At 43.5% G+C, this 14,062-nt stretch overlaps 1 pseudogene; it reads right to left on the bottom strand.

Moving 5' to 3' along the window:
- Nucleotides 1–14,062, bottom strand: part of LOC115136672 (vasodilator-stimulated phosphoprotein-like) — a 31,186-nt pseudogene that overhangs the window by 3,496 nt on the left and 13,628 nt on the right.

The raw sequence follows: 14,062 nt of genomic DNA, 5'->3' as shown, positions 1-14,062 counted from the left end.
CACTTAGAAATGTCCTTGTTTTTGAAAGAAAAGCCTATTTTATGTCCATTAAAATAACATCAAATTAATGTCAACAGTGAAGAGGCGACTCCGGGATGCTGGTCTTCTAGGCAGAGAAAAAGAAAAATCCAGATCTCAGATTGGCCAAAGATTAAGATGGGCAAAAGAACAGATACTGGTCAGAGGACCTCTAGAAGGCCAGCATCCCGGAGTCGCCTCTTCACTATTGACGCTGAGACTGGTGTTTTGTGGGTACTACTTAATGAAGCTGCCAGTTGAATCTGTTTCTCAAACTAGACACTAATGTACTTGTCCTCTTGCTCAGTTGTGCACCGGGGCCTCCCAATACTCTTTCTATTCTGGTTAGCGTCAGTTTGCGCTGTTCTGTGAAGGGAGTAGTACACAGCGTTGTACACAGCGTTGTACGAGATCTTCAGTTTCTTGGCAATTTCTTGCATGGAATAGCCTTCATTTCTCAGAACAAGAATAGACTGACGAGTGTCAGAAGAAAGTTCTTTGTTTCTAGCCATTTCGAGCCTGTAATCGAACCCAAATGTTGAAGCTCCAGATACTCTAGTCTAAAGGTCAGTTTTCAGCTGTGCTAACATAATTGCAAAAGGGTTTTCTAATGATCATTTAGTCTTTTAAAATGATAAACTTTGATTAGCTAACACAACGTGCCATTGGAACCACAGGGGTGATGGTTGCTGATAAATGGGCCTCTGTACGCCTATGTAGATATTCCATAAAAAACATTTTCTTTAAAGCCGTTTCCAGCTACAATAGTCATTTACAATATTAACAATGTATACACTGAATTTACTGATCAATTTGATGTTATTTTAATGGACAAAAAAATGTGCTTTTCTTTAAAAAACAAGGACATTTCTAATTGACCCCAAACTTTTGAACGGTAGTGTACAATTGGTTATATAGTTATGTTTAACGTAGAGAACAGTGTGTTTATTCAAATGGCTGTGCATCTACCAGGGTCAAGATATCGATAATTGGACCTTTGTTATTCCTAATCTATATCAATGACCGTGCTGCTGTGTCCTCTACCGTACTTCCCATTTTCTTTACAATAAGAAATATTGTAAAAACATTTTATTTATTTATAAAGAGCCAAAATCTCAATTGGTAGGAATGAAATGGAAGTCACATCCACTAGATTCCTTGGAGTTGTAATTGATGAAAAGTTATCCTGGAAAGATCATATTCAATTTGTCTGCAGCAAAGTGATGAAATCTGTTGGTATCATCAGAAAGATTAGTGGTTTGGGTCATCAGGCTTGCTTCCTAACTCTATACTATAGTTTAATTTCCCCATATCTCATTTACTGTAATATTGTCTGGGCCAGTAAACATGCCTCCTACCTACACAAATTACTCAAGACAAGCTACCTCCTCTAATTACCTGGCTCCATCTGCACCTTTGTTTAAGAAACTCAATATCGTGTCTATTTATGACATTAATGTACGCCAATTGTGCACTTTCATCTACAAATATTCATACCTCCCGAGACAGTTTACCTAAACCCGTCAATGGATTCTTCCAGGTAAATTCTGAAATCTCTCTCACATAGTCAATTATCTATCAAATATAGAGGTAACATACTCTGAAATGCTCATCTTCACATTGAGGGATTCTGTTTTGGCAATAACCTTAAGCGATAACTGGGGGTCAGCAATCCCCTCCATATAGCCTAACTCTCATACTAAAATGGTTTGTGTGATTACTGATCAATTCATTTATAATTAGTAGGTTTTGTTATCCGTTTTAACAAACGTTTTTGTACTCATGTATTGGATTTAGTTTTTTTTGTGGTGTTGTTTTAATAGAAGCCCTTGGGCTTCCAACCACACCTCCACAACATTTAAAAAATATATTTTTTAATAAATCTGTATTGTTGTCCATCACTTGTTTTCTTTGGTACAAATAAATAAATACAAATTAAAAAAATATTAATTCACATAGAATGGAATCCTGCAGCTTTTTGAGCAGAGATGATAAAAGCTGTCAGAAGTCACAGCGTTCTGCAGTCCACTAGGTGGTGCTGTCAACAGAACAATGGCCCAGCACCACTCTTTGAAGCTGTGCCCCTGTTGACCTGACAGATGGAAGGGAGGTGGGACGGTATGTTAGGAAGAGCAGCAAAGCGTCAGTCCTGTTGTCTTGTCAGGGAAGGGACTTTGTACCTGGGACCTTGGGACAAGGGAGAGGTGGAGTCCATGCTCTTGGAGATGGAGTGATTCCTGTTTGTGAGACACACACTGCTCTTAGAACAGGACACAATCAACACACACACACCTCTTTGAATTCTGAGATTGACATGCGTCCACACAGGCTGCTCTTACTACAGACACGGAGAGCATAGGAAGCTGAAACCTTACCTTGGCATAGTGGCTGATTTCTCCCAAGGTCTTCGTCCAAGAGTGTCTAAAAAGCAGAGAGGCATATTTTAAATCCAAACTGTATAAAAGTCTAATATTAAGCAAATTTGTCTTCCAGATACAAGCAAAACAGACTGTTCTCACCACTTTGGCCTTGGGACTCTGAGTATTCCTGTAGGGAGAAAAGAAACAGACAAGCAAAACGTGTGTTTTCTGACTACATGGACACCTTTCAAATCTATATTCACAACATAGTTGGCCAATAAACTAACAAATACTTACATTATCTGCCATCTTAGCAGGTGGCTTAGCCCCACCGTCTGCCATTTTTTTCCTGAACAAGACAGACAGACAAAAGGAGAGTAAGAGTTTGAGACACTTAATTAAAGATTCACCAAGCTAGATCAGCACCATAGAGGGGCATACACAGCGCTATAGACTGAGGCGTATGGATCTGTTCATTTATAGGAGTGTGCTCTTCAGTGCCACCTACCTCCGTGCCAAGATGGATGCCATCTCACCCATCAAGCCTCCTCCACCACCACCACCGATGGAGGCACTGGTGCGGCTTTGATCAGGCTTGGCAGCCGGTGCTGCAGCAGCAGCAGCACCACTATCCTCCTACAGAGGGCGGTAGAAGACACAGGAGATGTTAGAGTATCAGTATCGACACAACACTTGAGCTCTTGCTAGCATTGCAAAACAGAGGCTCGGCATTCAAAATGAATGGCATTGAAATCCAAATCAGAAATGAATGGTGGTTGCATAAATGTGGAGATAGATACAAAACTATCGTTATGCTAATTCTAATCCTGATGCCACTTTCTCTCTCTCTCACCTTGGCCACTCTGCGGAGCTTGGCCCGGCTAAGGCTGCAGCCAGGCCCCCTGCACCTCCCCCTAGACCCCCATCTCCTCCCGGGGAGGGCAGTGGTGGGGCAGGCGGGGGTCCTGATCCTGCGGCCGGGGGTCCTGGGGGAGGAGGTCCCGGGGGTGGAGGGGGCCCAGACGGAGGAGGGCCGGGGGGTGGAGGAGGGCCCGGAGGTGCTGGGGGAGCCAACGATGCAGCGGGCACTAAAAATAAATAAAAAGTTAAGACAGTCAGTGTACTACGTTCAGGGAATGGGTAAAACAAATAAAGGTGTGTTCAAATAGGCTAATTGTATTGCCGTCAGTGTGACCTCTGACCTGCTGCAGCTTGTCTCTCTCTTTCCTGCCTCTCTCTCTCCTGACGCTCTGTCTCCAGCTGTTCCAGCCTCTGCTGCTCCAGCCTACAGGGATAAAACTCATGGGGATTAACACTAAGAGACAAACAAACTAAACACACCCAAACAGTCAATAGATTAAGAGGCACAAATAATGTAACAATGTATCTGGTGAAGGGATGAATGGGAAGGCACCACATCCTCCCTGAAAAGGAGGTCTCAAGCCAGAGGTGACCTGGCAGAGAAATTACATTTTGGTTTTCATCTTTCCACACTAATGACATGGCAAGTGTACCAGCAGTTATTTAATTAAAGCAACAACCATGTTCAAACAATCCTTGTGGGCACTGTCTAATTGTGACAAATGGCTCTGGAGCAGCGTTAGACTGAAGAGCATATCTGTTATTAACTTGTGCTGAATATGCGGCTATGCTGGGTTGGTGAAGGAGCTCCTGATTAGTCCAGCACTGAAATTAAAGTACACATTTGGCCAAGAAGCCCTAATCCGGTATCAATCCAGGTCCCCTACCCCAGCACATCTGTCACCCACAGGACCTGCAGCTGCCACACACACACACACTTTGAAAGCACTCTTGGTTGACTGAAGGCTGGTGTAGACTTTACTGTGAAACATTTGCTTACGAGCACTTCCCAATGATGCAGAGTTTAAAAATAAAATACACAAGAATGGAGCTACATACAGGGAGTACCAGTACCAAATAAAATGATCCGAGCTACTTGAGGTAGATACTGTATGTACAAGCAGGGTAAAGTGACTAGGAATCAGGAAATATAATAAGAGTAAAATAAAGAACAGAGTAGCAGCAGCAAATGAGTGTAAAAGTGTGTGCGTGCTGTGTCGGTATGTGTGTGTGTGCACGTATGTAGTGTATGACAGCTGATGTTCCGGTACTGTTTGCCGGACGGTGGCAGAGTGAACAGTCTGTGGTTTGGGCCTTCCTCTGACACTGCCTGATATAGAGGTCCTGGATGCCAGGGAGTTCGGCCCCAGTGATGTACTGGGCCGTACGCACTACCCTCTGTAATGCCTTGTGGTCAGAGGCCGAACAGTTGCCATACCAGGCAGTGATGCAACCCGTCAGGATGCTCTTGATGGTGCAGCTGTAAAACCTTTTGAGGATCTGAGGACCCATGCCCAATCTTTTTAGTCTCCTGCGGGGGAATAGGTTTTGTTGTGCCCTCTTCACGACTGTCTTGGTGTGCTTGTTAGTGATGTGGACGCCATTGAACTTTAAGCTCTCAACCTGCTCCACTACAGCCCCGCCGATGAGAATGGGGGCGTGCTCGGTCCTCCTTTTCCTGTAGTCCACAATCATCCCCTTTGTCTTGATCAAGTTGAGGGAGAGGTTGTTGTCCTTGCACCACACAGTCAGGCCTCTCATCGTTGTCTGTGATCAGGCCTACCACCTGTGTCATCTGCAAACTTAATGATGGCGTTGGAGTTGTGCCTGGCCGTGTAGTCATGAGTAAACAGGGAGTACAGGAGGGAACTGAGCACACATCCCTTAGGGGCCCCTGTGTTGAGGAGCAGCATGGCGGATGTGTTGTTACCTACCCTTACCACCTGGGGGCGGCCCGTCAGGAAGTTAAGGATCCAGTTGCAGGGGGAGGCGTTTAGTCCCAGGGTCCTTAGATTAGTGATGAGATTTGAGGGCAATATGGTGTTGAACACTGAGCTGTAGTCAATGAAAAGCATTCTCACATAGGTGTTTCTTTTGTCCAGGTGGGAAAGGGCAGTGTGGAGTGCAATAGAGTTTGCATCATTTGTGGATCTGTTGGTGCAGTATGCAAATTGGAGTGGGTTTCCGGGATAATGGTGTTGATGTGAGCCATGACCAGCCTTTCAAAGCATTTCATGGCTACAGACGTGGGTGCTACGGATCGGTAGTCATTTAAGCAGGTTACCTTAGTGTTCTTGGGCACAGGGACTATGGTGGTCTGCTTGAAATATGTTGGTATTTCAGACTCCGACAGGGAGAGGTTGAAAATGTCAGTGAAGACACTTGCCAGTTGGTCAGCGCATGCTCGGAGTACACGTTCTGGTAATCCGCCTGGCCCAGCGGCCTTGTGAATGTTGACCTGTTTAAAAAGGTCTTGCTCACATCGGCTACGGAGAGCGTGATCGATCACACAGTTGTCTGAAACAGCTCATTTCCAGCAATTGAACATTTCTGTTAAAAAAAGATAAACACGATAAAAGTCACTATATAGCAAAGGAGTTGGAGCTCGTAAGATGTCGCCCCTTACAGTCGGTACCATCTTGACAATCATATCTGTGACCATTACTACCACCATTTGATGGACAATCTCGCCAGCCTATCCCAGAGCCTCCCCAGTGTGTTATATATTGCCCATTAGACTAAATGAGATGAGGGGTAAAAGCTGGGCGTATCCTTGGCGAGTGTGGGGTCCACAGGGAGAGGAGTTGGTGGGAAAGGATAGATTTTGACGTCAAAGAGTTTACAGACTCCGTCCTCAAGAGGCTGGCTGAGGGCTAAGCAGCGGAAGGCTAATGCTGACAAATCCTTTGAGTCAGTGTGCATGTGTGGTTATGTAAAACCAGATCAGTGGGACTCTGGTCATATGAAGATATTTTGTCATGATACTTGTATTGACCCTTAATTACAACTCAATCTGGAAGGCGAGTGTACTGTACTCCCCCTCCCACCCCAGATATCCCACACTTGGTACCTCCTCTGCTGTTCCAGTTCCTCTGGGGAGGGTCCATTTGACACTGGGCGTGGGAGGGTAGCGTAACCTGGAGAAAGAGAAGGGAGAGAGAGTATGACTTAGGAAGAAAGCTGTGAGATGCAAGTCATGCTCATGTTTCTACACATGCATCTCTCGCAATTCTTTCTCAGACGGTGCTGTGCCTTTAGGTAATTGCAAAGCATGTTGAGGCTGCATGTACGATCCATTCTAATAGTACCTGCGTCTGACAGGGAATTGAGCACTTCCAGTGCGTGGGCGATTCCGTTGGCGAAGAGGGCAGCATCCTCCTTACTGCCGAAGTTGAGCCCCCACACCTGCCGCGCGTCCCGCCACTGGTGGAAGTTGGGCGTGGCCTCATTGTACTTCAGGCCTTTCACAATCGGACAGTTAATCACCACCTTAGAGAGAGAAGGGGGTCGGAGTCAAGACATGACACTCCCAACATTGGCATATCATGGATACCACTTCTTTATCAAAAAACAAGGTGGGGCTCCATATAGTTGAAATGGGGATTTTAGATAAGAGAACAGTCTTTACTCATGTTGTATGGAAGGAACTACATTGGTTATGGCAATACTAGACCTTAATACTGACACTCAGTGATAAAAATCCATACCGGTATGTGGATCCATTAGATGATATATCACCCTGCTCTAAGTGTTCGTGTTTAGGGTGCATCTCAGTCTAATCTTCCCTAATTGAAAGCTTTTCCCATATTGCACTCAGCCTGTGCTTTCAGATCAAGGAGAGGAAGCCAGTTTGGACAAGAGAAATGTACCCTAGGTTTATATCCATCCAGCAGGTGGCACCAGCCTGGTGATTCAATACAAGTCACGGTGCTCTGGGTTTGAGTGACTCAGTCTGAATGTGCTGATGCATCGTTTCTGTTTTACAACCCCTGAATTCCACAGAGCGGAGGAGCGAGCGCCTTAACTCCCCGCGCCAAAAGAGTCAGGGAGAGAGAGACGCAGAGAGAAGGGACAGAGATACTCAGAAAGAGAGAGAGCAAGAGAACAAAGGGGCGGGAGGGAGGGGAGAGACGCAAACAGAGGCAACAGTAATGAGAGATGGGGAAGGCATCCTTAAATTGTCACAGGAAGTGGTTGAGCTGGCCAACCACCTCTCAGGAAACATACGTCTAGGGGGAACACTCAGGCGACTGGATGTTTAATGAGAGGATGATATGGAGAGAGGGATGGGGTGGTGAGATACTGTATCTATTAATGAACATAAATGCAACGATTTTACTGAGTTACAGTTCATAAAAGGAATCATTAAATTTAAATAAATAAATTAGGCCCTAATCTATTGATTTTACATGACTGGGTAGAGGGGGGGGGGGGTGCAACCATGGGTGGGAATAGGCCCACCCATTGGGGAGCCAGGCCCAGCCAATCTATTTTTCCCTACAAAAGGGCTTAATTACATAATTACAGACAGAAATACTCCTCAGTTTAATCAGCTGTCTGTCTGAATGGCTGACCTCAGATGATCCCTCAGGTTAAGAAGCCAGATGTGGAGGTCCTGGGCTGGCATGGTTACACATGGCCTGCGGTTGTGAGGGCGGTTGGACATACTGCCAAATTCTCTAAAAAACATTAAATTATCTGGCAAGAACTCTGGTGGACATTCTTGCAGGCAGCATGCCAATTGCACACTCCCTCAAAACTTTAGACTGGCATAGTCTAGTGTACCAAAACGGCACATTTTAGAGTGGCCTTTTATTGTCCCCAGCACAAGGTGCACCTGTGTAATGATCATGCTGTTTAATCAGCTTCTTGATATGCCACACCTGTCAGGTGGATGGATAATCTTGGCAAATGAGAAATGCTCACTAGCAAGGATAAACAAATGTGTGCACAAAATTGGAGAGAAATAAGCTTTGTGGGTATGGATAATTTATGGGATCTTTTATTTCACCTCATGAAATCAACACTTCACATGTTGCGTTTATATTTCTGTTCAGTATATATAGTGCTGTTTGTCTAGTTTTATTGTTAAAGCTGTAACAGTAGAGGTGGTGTAAGTATTGATAGGCCCCATGTGCTCCATGCCACCCAGGCCTGTATTAGCCTATTGGCCCTTATGGGGGAACTATAGGAGACAGAACACAGCCCTTTGACCCAGCACAGAGAACCTGGTGTGGAGTCTGTGCTTGTGTTACTGAGGAAGTTAGTGGTGTTCGTGTGCCTGCGCATGGCCACAGGTGGAAAAAGGGCTGATTCACAGTTGTACAGCTGGCAGGGCTTGTTGGTACTGTTGATGTACAACATCACACAATCAGTGGAACATGCACGCACACACACACAACCTGTTGATCTGTCTGCATCTTGCGTCCCACCACTCTGAAGGCGTTAGTAGAGGGGTTGTGGTAGATCTGGACCCTGCTGAAGTTCTGAGGCCCGGTTCCTGCCGGGAGCCACTTCTTATTCCCATCATCATAGATCATCACCGTGGCCCGAGCCTGGCAGATACTGGACTCACTAAGGGAGAGACAGAAAGAGAGTTATTGTTAGAGGTTGACCGATTAATCAGCATGGCCGATTTCAAGTTCTCATAACAACCGGTAATCTGCCTTTATGGACACCGATTATATCCACGAGGAGACTGCGTGGCAGGCTGACCACGTTACGCGAGTGCAGCATCAAAAGGACCTTGTGGCTGCAAGGAGCCAAGGCAAGTTGCTAGCTAGCATTAAACTTTTTTTTTTCTTTTTTAAATCAATCTTTACATAATCACTAGTTACAGTGGGGCAAAAAGGGATTTAGTCAGCCACCAATTGTGCAAGTTCTCCCACTTAAAAAGATGAGGCCTGTAATTTTCATCATAGGTACACTTCAACTATGACAGACAAAAATATTTTAAAAATCCAGAAAAACACATTGTAGAATCTTTTATGAATTTATTTGCAAATTATGGTGGAAAATAAGTATTTGGTCACCTACAAGCAAGATTTCTGGCTCTCACAGACCTGTAACAACTTCTTTAAGAGGCTCCTCTGTCCTCCACTCGTTGCCTGTATTAATGGCACCCGTTTGAACTTGTTATCAGTATAAAAGACACCTGTCCAGAACCTCAAACAGTCACACTCCAAACTCCACTATGGCCAAGACCAAAGAGCTGTCAAAGGACACCAGAAACAACATTTTAGACCTGCACCAGGCTGGGAAGACTGAATCTGCAATAGGTAAGCAGCTTGGTTTGAAGAAATCAACTGTGGGAGCAATTATTAGGAAATGGAAGACATACAAAACCACTGATAATCTCCCTCAATCTGGGGCTCCACACAAGATCTCACCCTGTGGGGTCAAAATGATCCCAAGAACGGTGAGCAAAAATCCAAGAACCACACGGGGGGACCTAGTGAATGACCTGCAGAGAGCTGGGACCAAAGTAACAAAGCCTACCACCAGTAACACACTACGCCGCCAGGGACTCAAATCCTGCAGTGCCAGACGTGTCCCCCTGCTTAAGCCAGTACATGTCCAGGCCCGTCTGTAGTTTGCTTGAGAGCATTTGGATGATCCAGAAGAAGATTGGGAGAATGTCATATGGTCAGATGAAACCAAAATATAACTTTTTGGTAAAAACTCAACTCGTCGTGTTTGGAGGACAAAGAATGCTGAGTTGCATCCAAAGAACACCATACCTACTGTGAAGCATGGGGGTGGAAACATCATGCTTTGGGGCTGTTTTTCTGCAAAGGGACCAGGACGACTGATCTGTGTAAAGGAAAGAATGAATGGGGCCATGTATTGTGAGATTTTGAGTGAAAACCTCCTTCCATCAGCAAGGGCATTGAAGATGAAACGTGGCTGGGTCTTTCAGCATGACAATGTTCCCAAACACACCGCCCGGGCAACGAAGGAGTGGCTTCGTAAGAAGCATTTCAAGGTCCTGGAGTGGTCTAGCCAGTCTCCAGATCTCAACCCCATAGAAAATCTTTGGAGGGAGTTGAAAGTCCATGTTGCCCAGCAACAGCCCCAAAACACCACTGCTCTAGAGGAGATCTGCATGGAGGAATGGGCCAAAATACCAGCAACAGTGTGTGAAAACGTTGTGATGACTTACAGAAAACATTTGACCTCTGCCATTGCCAACAAAGGGTATATAACGAAGTATTGAGATAAGTATTTGGTCAATAACAAAAGTTTATTTTCCACCATAATTTGCAAATAAATTCATAAAAAATCCTACAATGTGATTTTCTGAGTCAGGGAAAATGCAGCAGTTTGGGCTGCCTGGCTCGTTGCGAACTGTTGAAAGGCCATTTATTCCGAACAAAGACTAATTAATTTGCCAGATTTTTACATAATTATGACATAACATTGAAGGTTGTGCAAAGTAACAGTTATATTTAGACTTAGGGTTGCCACCCGTTCGATAAAATACGGAACGGTTCCGTATTTCACTGAAAGAATAAAATGTTATGTTTTCGAAGTTTCCAGATTTGACCATATTAATGGCCAAAGGCTTGTATTTCTGTGTGTTTATTATAATTACGTATAAGATTTGATAGAGCAGTCTGACTGAGCGGTGGTAGGCAGCAGCAGGCTCGTAAGCATTCATTCAAACAGCAGCTCTTAGCAATGCTGGGATGCACAGCGCTGTTTATGTTTATGACTATCAACTCCCGAGATTAGGATGGCAATACGAAAGTGCCTATAAGAACATCCAATAGTCAAAGGTATCTGAAATACAAATGGTAGAGAGAGAAAGTCCTATAATAACTACAACCTAAAACTTCTTAACTGGGAATATTGAAGACTCATGTTAAAAAGGAACCACCGGCTTTCACATGTTCTGAGCAAGAAACTTTAACGTTAGCTTTTTTTACATGGCACATATTGCACTTTTACTTTCGTCTCCAACACTGTGTTTTCGCATTATTTAAACCAAATTGAACATGTTTCATAATTTAATTTGAGACCAAATCAATTTTATTTCTGTATTATATCAAGTTAAAATAAAAGTATTTATTGTTCATTCAGTATTGTTGTAATTGTCATTAATTACAAATATATATAAAAAATAAGAAAAAAATATATTTTTTAAATTGGCCGATCAATCGGTCCCAGTTTTTTTGGTCCTCCAATGATAGGTATTGAAAAATCAGTTATTGTACAATGTAATTATTTAGTATTACTTATTATGCAAAAAACACTTAAGGGATGTTTTGGGGGAGGGGTAAATGATGGAGGAGGGAATCAGGGGCAAGTATGGTAGAGTACAGAGGAGTAGGAAGAGAGGGAGGGGAGAAGACAGGACAGGGAGCAGAGGGGGAGAAAGAATCAGAAACATTAGCCAGTTCACATGCTGCCATAAACAAGACAAGCTTGAAAGTTGAGTCAGTCCATCATCCAGTTGCTCTGGTCAAACTCACCCAGCCACTGTCACACTATGGCTGTCAATGGACCCACTGATGCAAGCCAGCACAATAAACTCTTAATGAAGGGAGGAGGCAACAGGTAATACACCATATTGAATGGTGTCTCTTCATCACAATCAACAGGCCATTTATACACCTGTGGGTGTATAGTCAAAGTGTAGGCCCTCCCTTGACATGTGTATTATGACAATATATGCACTGATGCATTTACCAGACGTTAGTGTGTGTGAAAGAGTGAAAGACAGTGTGGGAAGAGATAGAGGAAGAGTAGGCAAAACAGACCAGACAGATACAGTAAAAGAGCAAGAACGCAGTAGGGTCATTCCACCAATTTGGTGCCTTTTGAGACGTGTAATTTGGTAAAAAATATATATATTTACTTTTGATCAAATGTTAAAATGAGGTGAAATGTCATTAAAAGGACATGTTCAATTTCATAAAATACATGTTCCCATCTCAAGAAGTTAAATGAAAAAATGACTATAATAAGTGCCAAATTGAACGTAAGAGTTGACGATGTCCATCTTAAAATCAGCCATGAATCCCCTGGTGATGGGGAATGGGAAACTTTTTTGCAACAGCGAGTGGCAATTGAATGCAACCTACATAAAAATGTTTCAAATTGTTAAAACATTTCTAGCCCCCTAGGAGTAACAGGGTTGACGTGTTATAATCAACCCGCTGGGTTTTCCAACACAAAATTGGATAAAAAGAAAAGAACCAGCTCACCAGCTTTTACACGATGATTTGTTTGATTTACAATGTTTCTTTTGAAAATAATATTTAAAAAGGAATCATTTCAGCGTATTAAAACAAGAGTTCAGTCAAATTAACAGGGTTGACCTTAAAAACGAGGGACAGATGTAAATTAATCACTAAATCAGATTATGATTTATTTCATCTTCAGAAATGACTTTGTCAAGCAACAAAATAACTAGGGCTTGACAATGATTGTCAAAAGTTAGTGTTAAGTGGGTTAAAATCTTCCTAGAACTCACAGGCCTAGTGGTTAGAGCGTTGGACTAGTAACCGAAAGGTTGCTAGATCGAATCCCTGAGCTGACAAGGTAAAAATATGTCGTTCTGCCCCTGAACAAGGCAGTTAACCCACTGTTGCTAGGCAGTCATTGAAAATAAGAATTTGTTCTTAACTTACTTCCCTAGATAAATAAAGGTCAAATAAAGAGAGGATACACAAAAGGGACATGTCAAAATTAAGAATTTTGGCACTTTAGCAAGTCTTAATTCATATTTAAAATCTTATTGATTTCACCACGTGGTCTATGTTAAAATGCACTTAATTTAATATAACAGGCTTTTAAAATTCAATATTGGCCCACAATTTCTACTTAAAATATCAAAAGGGACACAAAAAGGCACTTCATGGAAGGACCCATTAAATTGCCAATTTTATGACAAGAGGAGAGATGGTTTGATCCAAAATAAGATTGTTTGGGAACAACAATGGAGGCTGACAAAGACCGGAAGCTCGGCTGTGCTCCGGGTCTGAGAGGAGGATCTGGAACCTTCCACCTGCACAACATCAACATCTCCTCCCACACAACCACAGGGAGAGCCCCTACAGATAGCTGACTGCCATGCAGGTTCCTGGGGCAGCTTTGCATTAAGTCCCACAGACAGAAAAATAACACTGGAAATGCAACCTGTTCTTAGGAAAAATGTACCAGCTAATACAAACCGTGGCACTTTCACAGCACCTGGTATATAAGAGAAATTAAACAAAATGTAGACACTAGCCGATCTATAGGAGAGGACTGCAGTGTTACGCAAGTAGGCTTATGTGCAGTGGCACTGACAGACCAGTGTCACTAACTAGAGCCAGGCATGGTGACATGGTGCTGGCAGGGTGACAATGACAGATGGTGAGGGCCTCCCCGATGCTCATGTCAAGGCTCACACACAACCCCCTAGTCACAGCCTACGGTTTGCAACTGCACATGGGGACAAAGATCGTACTTCTTAGAGAAATGTCCGCTGGTCTGATGAAACAAAAATAGAACCATTTGGCCATAATGACCATCGTTATGTTTGGAGGAAAAAGGAGACGGCTTGCAAGCCGAATAACACCATCCCAAATGTGAAGCACGGAGGTGGCAGCATCATGTTGTGGGGGTGCTTTGCTGCAGGAGGGACTGGTGCACTTCACAAAATAGATAATGAGGAAGGAAAATTACGTGGATATATTTAAGCAACATCTCAAGACATCATTCAGGAAGTTAAAGCTTGGTCGCAAATGGGTCTCCCAAATGGACAATGACCCAAAGCATACATACATCTCCCTCACTAGCTTTAAGCACCAACTGTCAGAGCATCTTACAGATTA

Source organism: Oncorhynchus nerka, linkage group LG11, assembly GCF_034236695.1.
Source record: "Oncorhynchus nerka isolate Pitt River linkage group LG11, Oner_Uvic_2.0, whole genome shotgun sequence".
In the NCBI taxonomy this organism is placed as follows: Eukaryota; Metazoa; Chordata; class Actinopteri; order Salmoniformes; family Salmonidae; genus Oncorhynchus; species Oncorhynchus nerka.
This window is presented reverse-complemented; position numbering and strand designations above follow the sequence as displayed.